Source organism: Eriocheir sinensis, chromosome 28, assembly GCF_024679095.1.
Source record: "Eriocheir sinensis breed Jianghai 21 chromosome 28, ASM2467909v1, whole genome shotgun sequence".
Lineage (NCBI taxonomy): Eukaryota > Metazoa > Arthropoda > Malacostraca > Decapoda > Varunidae > Eriocheir > Eriocheir sinensis.
This window is the reverse complement of record NC_066536.1, coordinates 6922956-6934632: the sequence shown is the minus strand read 5'-3', so window position 1 is coordinate 6934632 and position 11677 is coordinate 6922956. Positions and strand designations below refer to the sequence as shown.

At 41.1% G+C, this 11677-nt stretch overlaps 1 long non-coding RNA gene across 1 annotated transcript in view; it reads left to right on the top strand.

Annotated features, from left to right (window-relative positions):
* The window catches only part of LOC127004438 (uncharacterized), a 29675-nt gene that overhangs the window by 15908 nt on the left and 2090 nt on the right, over positions 1-11677 (top strand). Inside the window, exons 3-5 of the long non-coding RNA XR_007757786.1 lie at positions 7657-7870; positions 8617-8742; positions 9101-9232. This is a non-coding gene — a long non-coding RNA (uncharacterized LOC127004438). The remainder of the gene's footprint in view (positions 1-7656; positions 7871-8616; positions 8743-9100; positions 9233-11677) is intronic.

The window sequence follows — 11677 nt, the reverse complement described above, 5'->3', positions numbered from 1 at the left end:
TCTCTCTCTCTCTCTCTCTCTCTCTCTCTCTCTCTCTCTCTCTCTCTCTCTCTCGTAAAGATCCGCAGCCTAAGCCTCGCCTCGTACACGTTCACATCACGTCCGCACAATTCGCTTTAAGTATAACGTAACGCTTCGTAATAATGACCCTAGTTGTGTTCGCAGTTCATTCTTTCTTCGTAACGTCTCTTTCTTTCCTTCTTTCCTTCCTTCCTTCCTTTCCTTCAGTGTGTTTTCCTCCCTCACTCTCTTTATTCAATTATTCCTCTTTACCTTCCTCCCATTTAATCTCCTTTCCATTCCTGCTTTTTTCCTTTCTCTCCTTCGTTCCTTCCCTCCCTTCTCATGCTTTTCCTTTTCTCGCTTCTATCCTTTAATTCTTCCTCTTTACCATCTTCCTATTTAATCTCCTTTCCATTCCTGCTTTTTTCCTTTCTTTCCTTCGTTCCTTCCCTCCCTTCTCATGCTTTTCCTTTTCTCGCTTCCATCCTTTAATTCTTCCTCTTTGCCGTCTTTCCAGTTGTCCTTTCTATCCTTGCTCCTTCCCTCTCTCTCCCATTTTCCTTCCCTGTCTCCTCTCTCGTGTTTCCCTTCCTCATTTCTACCATTCATTGCATTCTTCCTCCTTGTTTCCCCTCCATTTCTTCTCTTTTCCATCCTTGCCTGCTTCCTCTCTTACCTAATTTCCTTCCCTCCTTTTTTTCCCTTCATCCGTTCGTGTTGACCTTCCAGCCCTTCTTCCTTCCTTCCTCTTATTCCCTCATTTCCTTTCCTTCATTATATCATACATTTTTTTCTTTCTATTTCACTTTATAAGAATGGTGTATTGCGATTGTCTTTTGTTAGCATTTGACGTCTCTCCCTCAGCAATATACAAGCATTAATACATTTGTGTGATGAGTGTTCTGCTTTAATGCTATATAGTGTTCAGTGTAGCCTACGTAGAATTTTATCAAGGGCCCCCGTAGCGTACCGCCTCCTCTGTTCGCAAAGGTTAATCGGCTTATCCTAACTATCAACCGAGTCATCATGTTTTAAGGTAATGAATGTATTGAGTGAGGTCTCTACACACAAAGGGGCCCCAAGTGGTTGAAGGATTCATCGTCTTTAATCATTAACATTAGTCCACTACGAGACCGAGGCCTTTCCCAACGTTTTCCACCTCTCACTCTGATGTTAGTGTGTTCCATATTGTTCTAGTTTAATTTTTTCCACTTTTTTTTTCTGCCGTGATTTCTACAGTTTCTGGGTTCCTAGTCCGTTTTTTCTTCTTCTTCTTCTTCTTCTTCTTCTTTATACAGTGAAGGATGAAGCTCAAGGGCAACAATAATGAGAAATAATAATGAGAAAATAATAATAAGAAAATAATAATGACGAAAAAAAACCTAATCACTGCCACTGTGTCCCTTATTATATACATATCCTCTCCTTTCTCTTCTCTCTCCTTCCTTTTATCTTCTTCCTTTTCCTCTCCTTTTTCTCTCAGTTGCTGCTTTTTTTGTCATTATTTCTCTTTCTTTCTTTTTGTTTCGTAGCTGTCCATATGTTATCAGTTCCTCGCATGATATAACCTGCCCCCAAGTCCATTTCTTATTCCTAAAAGTCATTAAAGTATCCTCAGCCCTGGTCTGTTATCTAAGCTACGGTGCTCGCTTCCTGTCTCTCCATGTTTTAGACTCAGCATTTTTCTCTACATTTTTTTTTTTTTTTTTTATGCGCTTCTTCGCTTTCTCTCTAAACCTTCTTAAGAGGCGCCGAGTGTCTCAACCGTACGTCTCATTGTGTAGATTTGAGATTTTTTTCTGCATTTCTTAACTATTCTTTTCAGCCATCTCCCTCACTGCAGGAATATTGGCGTGTTTCCTTTAGCCTACTTATCATCTCTCTCTCTCTCTCTCTCTCTCTCTCTCTCTCTCTCTCTGATTGTTGTTGTTGTTTTTTTAAGTTTAAGCCTTCTTTGCATACATATCTCGATTGTACATACCCAAAATCGGCTCCGGATTATGTTTTGATGCGCATTTGTTTTACTTTTTAATTTGGATGGTTGACTGATTGGTGTGTTTTGATTCATCTGACCAGCCCTTGTATTGCTTTGTTTTGTTGTTCTTACGTGTGAGGGGAAGTGTCCTGTTGATTCTTTTCTTCTCTTGTCTTTGGGAGCTAGGTAATAATGCTCTTTTCCTTTTTTTTATTTTCTCGTTTGTCTCTTTTCTATGTCTTTCTTCTTTATTTTTCTTTCCTCTTTTCTCTCTTCTCTTCTCTTCTCTTCTTGCTTTTCTCTTCTTTCTCTCTTTCTCTTCTTTGTCTTTGGGAGCTATTTCTGTTTCTCCTCTTTCTTGTCTCTTTTCTCTTTTTCTCGTTTCTTTTTCTCTTTTGTCACTCTTTTCTCTTCTCCTTTTTCTCATTTACTTTTCCCTTGTCTTCTCTTCCTTTCTCTTCCTCTTTCCCCTTTCCTCTTCTCTTCATTGTCTTTGGGCGCCAGATTGATTGGGTCTAATTTCAGCGGTAACTCCTGATGGTCATCGCAACACGCATTGATTTATTTACGCGCTTTAACATTCGCGTTCGTGTGTCCGTGACGGGAGTGAGGAGCGAGGAAGGAATACAAACCGGCTTATTGATATACTTAAAGGGGTGTTTGAACGCGTAGATGTTGTTGCGTTCGTTGTTTGTCATGTTGTTCAGACTGTTGTTGGTTGCTGTTGTTGTTGTTTTCCTGCTGCTGTCATGTTTCCTTGTTATTTTGTTTTCCCATCATTGTTGTGTTGCTGTAATGTTGTTGTTATTGCAGTTATGTTGTGTGTTTTTCATCATTCTTGTGTGCTGTCATCCACTCAGTCAGTCAGTCAGTCGGTCAGTATCTCCGTTAGCCAGCATCCATATTTTTTTCGACTGACTGTTTGAATGGATGAACGACGTTGATTGTTGTTAAGGTTTTTGTTGTAGTAGTAAGTGTTATTATTTCTGTTGTTTGATAGGCTTGTGGTTTTGTTGTTTTCCAGCGTATAAGTGTTGCTGTCGTTCACTCAGTCAATCATTAGCTCAGCAGCTCCGTCAGCAAGCACCCATTTTTGACTGACTGACTGAATGTTTTTTTTTTCTACAACAAAGGAGACAGCTCAAGGGCACAAAAAAAGGAAACAATAATAAGAAAAGCCCGCTACTCGCTGCTCCCAAAAAGAATCCAAAGAGGTGGCCGAATGTTGTTAAGGTTGTTGTTGTAGTAGTATAAAACTGCTATGATTGCTGTTGTTTTGTTTTCATGGTGTTTTCTTGTTATTTATTGTTTTCCATCATTATTTGTGTCGCTGTCGTTCACTCAGTCACTCATTCGGGCAGCATCTCCGTCAGCAGGCACCCGTCTTTTTCGCCTGTCTGTCTGAACGAATGGCTGATGATGTTTGTTATGAAGGTTGTTGTTGACGTAGTATATAACTCTTATGCTTGCTGTTGTTTTATCTTCATGTTGTGTCTGTATTTGTTGTTTCCCATCGTTGTTGTGTTATCGTTCAGTCAGTCAGTCATTCCGTCAGCTTCTCCGTCAGTCAGCATCCATTTCTTACTGACTGTTTGACTGATCGTTTGACTGACTGGTGGTTTTATTCAGCAATACAACACTGATAAAAAAATAACAAGACTTCAAAAATAACCACAATAACAACAACGACAGAACAACAAAAATATAAATGTTAGCCAAGCAGTCAGTCAGGCAGTCGGTCAGTCAATCAGTCAGCAAGCCAGTCATTCTATCATTTATTCCGACGGTCACTCAGTTTATCAGTTGGTTAACCAGTCAGTCAGTAAAAGCCTCGTCAGTAGTCAGCAAGCCAATCAGTCAGTCAGGCAATTACTCAGCGAATCAGTCAGTACGTCAGCCAACCAGTCAGTCAACCAGCCAGCCAGTCAGTAAGCCAGGCAACCACTCAGTCACCCAGTTTCAGCGAACCAGTCAGCCTGTCAGTCAACCAGTCAGCCAGTCACCCAGCCAACCAGTCAGTCAGCCAGTTAGTCAGCGAACCAGTCATCCTGTCAGTCAACCAGTCAGTCAGCCACCCAGCCAACCAGTCAGTCTGTCAATTAGTCAGCGAACCAGTCAGTCAGTCTGTCAGTCAGTCAACCAGTCAGTCAAACAGCCAACCAGTCAGTCAGTCAGTCAGTGAACCAGTCAGTCACTCAGTCAGCGAACCAGTTAGTCATCTAGTTACTCAGCCAACCAGTCAATCAACCAGACAACCATTCAGTATCCCAGCACACCAGTCAGTGAGTCAGTCAACCAGTTACACAGCCACCCAACCAACTAGTCAGTCAGTCAGCCAACCAGTCAGTCAGTCAGTCATCCAGCCAATCGGTCACATCGTCAGCCATTGTGAGCAAAAGAAAAATTGTAAAAAAAAAGTTAATTCGCTTTTTTATTTGTCGATGTCAAGTTATCATCACCCTCTCTTTACTCTCTCTCTCTCTCTCTCTCTCTCTCTCTCTCTCTCTCTCTCTCTCTCTCTCTCTCTCTCTCTCTGCATTGTTTTTTTTTATTATTTCATTAGGGATTTGGCACAGACTGAATTTCGTGATATTCGGGATAAGTAGGAACAGAATTAGAATAAGGTGAAAGAACGTAGAAGTGAACGCTGGTACAGAATAGAAAAGAGCTGAAGAGAGAATTGAGAATGTGGTAAGAGAACACTTTTTGGGGAGAATAATAAAAAGTTGAAGAGAAAAAAATGTCTAAGGGAAATTGAATAACATTTGAGAAGCAGGAAATTCAAAAAAAGTGAAAGGTAAATAAAGAACGAGAGGTGGAAAACTATGAAAGAACACGAAGGCCACATGAAGAACACAATAACACACACACACACACACACACACACACACACACACACACACACACAGTATACTTATCAGGACAGGGAAGGGCGACTTGAGAACAGGGGATGAGAGAGAACGAGAAGAATGAGAACACTCGGAGTAGCGGAACTTTGACTGAAGAACACGTAGAGAACACTAAGAGAACGCCACAAATAGCCAGGCCAGGGTGGTAGAGAACGCGGGAAGAGAACACAGTAACACACAAGTAGAAAACAAGTGGTGGCGTGACGGAGCACAGCACACCAGCACGTTGTTTTTTTTTTTTTAGCATAGAGAACATCACGGTTTCTGAACACGATCTTTTCTGCAACACTCCGGAAAAAAGGAAGTAACTAAAGGAACACTAAAGGAAACGTAGAGAAAAAGCACTGTTGTAAAAAATAAAAAGAGAACACTGAGGAACATTTTAGAACGCATGATAACAATAATAGTGGCGAGAGTGACTCGTTGTGGTGGTCTTTTTTTTTTTTATTTGTTTGTTTTCAAGAACACGATATACCATAGACACGAGCTTTGTTTGCTGTTGTTGTAATTTCTTTATTTGTTCTGTATCCTTTTTTTTTTTTTTTTTGTAAAGAGATAACGGTTTCTTTTTTAGAGATAGAAAACACGAGTACACTGCAGAGACCATCCTTTAGAGAACACGATAGAGACCGTTGATTGTATGTGTGTGGGGGGGGGGTATGAGAGAGAGAGAGAGAGCGAGAGCGGAGAGGTGTGTCCTAACCTGCAGCTGGCGACGGAATGGCTTAGGTCTCCATGCAGCACACACACTCTCTCTCTCTCTCTCTCTCTCTCTCTCTCTCTTGCACCCCACCCACCTATCTCCCCTCTCTTTCTCTCTCCACCCACCCATCTTTCCCCCTCTCTCTCCCCACTCACCCTTCCCCTCTCTCTTCCCAACGCCCCAACCACCTATTCCCCCACCACTCTCTCTCTCACTCTCTCTCTCTCTCTCTCTCTCTCTCTCTCTCTCTCTCTCTCTCTCTCGTCGTGACTTTGAAGTGGGAAGACAATTTGGATTTAATTACAATGTGATCATGTCGATGTGGGTGGCTTGAATGTGTGTGTGTGTGTGTGTGTGTGTGTGTGTGTGTGTGTATACCAGCCCCCCACACACACACACCACACACGCGCGTTGTATCCCTCCTCTTATATTCTTCCATTTGCTAGTTTCTGCGTATTTGCACCCAATTATACGTCTTCTTATATGTTAAATTGTGTGTGTGTGTGTGTGTGTGTGTGTGTGTGTGTGTGTGTGTGTGTGTGTGTGTGTGTGTGACACACTGTGCGTATCATGCATTTTTTTTAATTAATGCAACTATTTTAAATTTTCATAACCTTTCAAAATAGTTCAGACCGACCTTCTCCATAGGGCGCGCACACACACACACACACACACACACACACACACACACACACACACACACACACACACACACACACACACACACACACACACACACACACACACACACACACACACACACACACACACACACACACACACACACACACACACACACACACACACACACACACACACACACACACACACACACTCATCGCACACACACACACACACACACACACACACACACACATTGCGGGCAAGCCTCGATGCTGAGGTGTCTCCCATTTATGGCACTGCAATACATTAAGTTGAGCGACTCGACGGATGTGGGCGGAAGATATCGGAAGGAAATAGTATGCATGGGAAAGACAACGGAAAAGGCGTTCGCATGGAGATTTACTCGTGAAACACGCGTGAATGGCGTCGTGGGAAGGGCGCAGCAATCCACCCCTCCCCCGCTGACATATGCTTCCGTTGACTGATTGATTACAACTGAATCCATGACCCACGCCGCGAGGGAGGCCCCGTGGCAAAGCGAGTGACGGCCGGGGCCGCCGCAGGCTGCCCGGGGTGACGGTCCCGCACCATCTCCGCCGCCGCTGCCAACGCTCAGAGGTTCACTCGTCGAATAACTTATAAGGATGAGTTAATTTGTCTGTCAAATTACTACATAATGTTGCAGTATTTAAATCGGTTGTTGACTGAGTATTATGAAAGAATGCTAACGTATTCTAAATGGTTAACTTAAATATTTAATGTATTATAAGCGAAAGAAAACTAAAGTTCATTATTCTAAGTACATTAAAGTGAGAATTTTTCCATTTTTTACAAATAATCTGAAAAATCCTGTGTTGTCTGATTCATGGTAGGCCACATCATAAACTACAGAATGGTGCGAATGTAAAAATAAAAAATAAACACAAGCACAGTCATGAGCAAGTGTAGCACCGGCCCTGCCTTGGTGATCTATTTAGTAATTATGGTTGATGAGAAAAGTCTGAAGGTGCATGGCGCAGAATGTCGAAAAGATTGGGATGCTAGAAAAGTGTGAGAAAAAGAGCATGAATTGTTCTGGAAGGAATTTAATGGATATAAAAAATTAAAAAAGAGTCGAAGAACATTAGTGGTTCAGTCGTTTACTCATTATTCGACAACTCAGTAATCTTGAAATAAAACACTAGAAGTTAATAGATGAAGGTTTATTAGTCGCAAAAGTCGCTGTACACATAGGATTCGTTATTTATTTATAAGATTATTATTTTGCTTTAATGAGTTCATCTAAACTGAAACTTCGACGCCTCGCTGCTGAGACAGTGAAGCATTTGGTCCTCGGCAGCTCAGTGCGGCCTGGGAGCAGCTCGGGGAATATGGTCCCCATAACCTTAGTTCTCGCTCCTTGAGCCTCAGCTTATGTGTATCCTGATCAGTGCTTGTTTCAGGCCACAGTAAAAGGCCCCGGTGACATGCAGAGTCCTGTCTGAGTTAAGATTGAGAAAACTGGAGATTCTTTGAGTGGGACCCTCGCGGCCGCGGCAGAATGCACCTGGTTACCTCCATCCTCCGGCCGCCATGATTGATCCCTCATCCTGCAGCACCGGGAGTACCCTTCCTCACCCGTCTGTCTAAGAGAGGACGCACACGGATAAGTAGGAGGTAAGCACTGAGAGTGGAGTGGACGAGGAAGTGAATAGGTATCATTATACATGTCCACATTGATGTTAAAAAATTTGCATTTTTCCGGAAGAAGAGTATTCTACTCCGTGACCGGTATAATTGCGGATTCGGACAATGCAAATCACGTAGGTCCAGTAGTTTTGTCCTGAACTGCAATTTTACCGTGACTTCATACTGTGAGTTAGCGGCATGAAGACTTTTAAGGTATGTTCAGGGGGCAACTTTTACTGCTAGCAATGATATCCTCTTTGTGCATGTCTCAGCTTTCTGTAGATATTTTGTGAGGTGCCTAGTTTTGAGCTGTTAAGACTGGCTGTATCCATTTACGGAAGTGGCAAGATTGCTATATTTAATAGCACTGTATACCCATTCCTATTTGTCTAATCTTTTTTTTGTAAGTAGCACTAATTTTTTTTATCTTAGATAGGTGTAATAGCCTACTCTACTCTCAAACATAAGTTAAAAGTATTTTTTTAATATTTATTAAAAATAAAAAAAAGTTGACTTAGGTCATATGTGTAGAACTGATAACAGACAGACAACCAAAGTAATAATGGGACCCAGAAATTGTAAAAGTCAGGGCAGACTGAGGATCAGGTGGAGAGATATTGAAGCAATTGCCAAAGCAGGATGGAGAATATTTGGAAAGGTCTTTGTCCTGCGATGAACCAGTAAAAGATAAAGATAATGATAACTTGTTGCTACTTGCTATACAAATTTTTCAGAGGATTGTCAATCATCCTGCTCTGATGTCTGCCCCTCGGAACCCAAACAAGGGAGATGCTGCAGCACGTCTCTCTCCTGTCAACACGCTGTCCATGCCCAAGCCCCTCATCGTCCCAGCTTTCGAGGTATTCTAAAACTCTTGGCCTGATTTACATCCACAAGATTCATCTTGTTGCTCTTGTCAGCAGTTTGTGATATTTAACAATTGAAATTAGATTCAAATATTCAGTAAGGTATATTGTAAAAATTTACTGCAAATTTTGATGCAACAAGTAAACCAGACCCATTTTAAGCCATAAACGTGCAGCAGGAGTTACTGTGCTAAGGCAAAGATACTTCAAATAGCCTCCAGAGAAATGCTATTAGCATCCGGGTTAAAATAAACTAAAAAGTGTTCCTTACATGTATTCAGTCTTCATCATAAGTAGCATGCTACGAGAAGTAATTTCAGAGTTGCCAAATTTCTTTCTCCTTCCCAAACAGACTGCTCCTAAAGTTTGACAGACAGCTGGAGGTTCCACCACTGTGCAATTAACTTCTCCATCCAGGCCAGTACTGTTGGTTCGTTGAGGACTGCGGCGTCTAGTGGGGACCATCCTTTGTAGGTCATACCAGGTGAGGACCACAGTGTACTACAGTCTTCAAACCAGTTGTTCCTCTAGCGCCTAAGCACCACTTGTAATGCTACACGAGTGGCTGGCTGGTCTCCTCTCACAGCTCTCATAGAAGAGACACTTATACACATGATGTTAGTGATAAATGTTTATATTAGTTGAACTCTTGTATACAAGATACGCAGTTTCTCTCAACACCATTAAATGTACCAGTGATTGTAGATCCTAATTGTGCTTATCACTAAATTCTATTTAAAGAAATAATGAGTATAAGTGAAAGAATGGGTGTGGAATATTTATCACTCTTACATGTAAATATCTGCAGCAAATAGGTATTGCTGATATGAACTCTTTCATACTACGCATAAAGGAGAATCGCAAACATGGTGGTATAATCAGATTTACCGTATATAAAACAAGATATCATTCCTAGTTTCGCTAATATCTCTAAACACATCACATCCAACTTCAAAGCAGGGTAGTGCACACAGGTGAAAGGGTGGATGGCGGTGTTGTTCCTTTCATGTAGCCTACTAAGGACACTCACCTGGAGCCAATGCTTGCTTGCTGACCTTAGCTCATTTTTTGTTCCTCATATGGTTTCTTTAAAATCCATTCTTTCTTTTACTAATCAACACCCTGATGAAACAAGCCCATCATGCCTGCGCCATGACGGGCTGGGGCCGACCACCAGGCCCCTGAAGAAAGCCTACCGGTGCCATAGGCTAACACACAAAAAAAAATTGTTTTGAACACTACCCTGCAAGATGTTTGGATGAATCATCATTCCATGTTTCGCTTACAACACGTTTTATCAATAGTCTGATTATAGCATCATGTTCATGAGACTTCATGGTATGAAATTGTTTATATCAGCACTGACAAAATATTTGCTGCAATAATCATTACATGTAAAAGCGATATGTATGTATATTATTTTTTTACAGAGTTCTGACAAACACAGTTGGGATCTACAATCACTGCTGCATTTAATGGGGTTGAGCAAAATAATTGCATCCCTTGTATAAGAGGTGAGCAAAGGTTAATAATATAACAAACTTGTAAACACCAAGAGCATGTGCAAGTGACTGTGACCTTAATTAATGAGAGCAGAGAGGGGATGTCAGCCACTCAGTTGCAGCATTACAAGTGCTACTTAAGTGCCAGAGGAACAATTGGATTGAACAGGAGTATAGAAACAAATAAGCTTGTAAGTTATCTGGAAAACATCACTCACCTTGCTCAAATTCTTGCAAAACTGCCATGATGAGGGAAAACTGGCTGAGTGTAATAATGTGTTACTATAAGTTGAAGATACACCCAGGCAGTTTTGCAAGAATTTGAGCAGTGTGAGTGATGTTATTCATCAAAGTTAATACATGTGAATGAACATTAATAGTATGGTACTCTGCCTCAGTTTATAAGTAAAGGAGAGCTTTTGTGTCCTTTCATAATGATCCAGCAGAATGGCAGAAACTGAATTGGGCTTTCAAAGGTCACCACTGAATTAATTATGAAAGGGGGAAAGCATGTAGATAAGCAAGATATGAAGCGAGTAAATAATGGTACTATAAAAATAACAGACCTGCTTCCTATGGGGTCCTTTATTTAGTGGTCAGGTCGCAGGACCCGAGTTTTGAGGTGTGCATTATTATGTTCTGACAGCATCTGTCTCATGGCATGTCCAGTTTCATAAATAATATGATTGCCTATGTACAGGAAAGAGTTGTCAATACCATGCAGGCAGCAACAACAAATACCATTAATTATAATTATATACGTACTTGATTTTGAGTTTCAAATTATTTATACTGTCACAGACAGCTATTTTGTGAATTTATATATAAGGTCGCTGATTATAATTATTAAATGGTCTTGGCACTCCCTTCCACGGAGAAAAGTATTACAAAGCAAACACTGCAGCAGCATTAGGAATATATTTTAAACTTGAAATCAACTATAATTGACAGTATTCATCATTGCTGCCTGTATAATATTGATACTGACAACTGTTCCCTGTGTGTAGGTTATCATATTATCCACAATAGCAGACAGCAGGCTGCCAGATCACACTAATGCACACCTCAGACTCAGGTGCCACGACTAAAGTTCATTAAATAAAGGACCCCATATGAAGCAGAAACCTATTGGTACCATTTTTTTACTCACTCCATCCCTTGCTGATCTACATGCTCCTCCCTTTCATGATTCATTCAGTGGGAACCTTTCAAAACTAATTTAGAAACTGCCTTTCTGCTAGATCATTTGAAAGGTCACTAAACCTCTCTATTACTTATCTTAAAACCTGAGGCAGAGCACCATAGTATTATTAATTTCAATTCATGTACATTAACTTCCTATAAAAATATAACCGCAGAAAACATCACCCACCTCACTCAATTTCTTGCAAAACAGCCATGATGGGAAAAGTGGCTACCCCACTTTT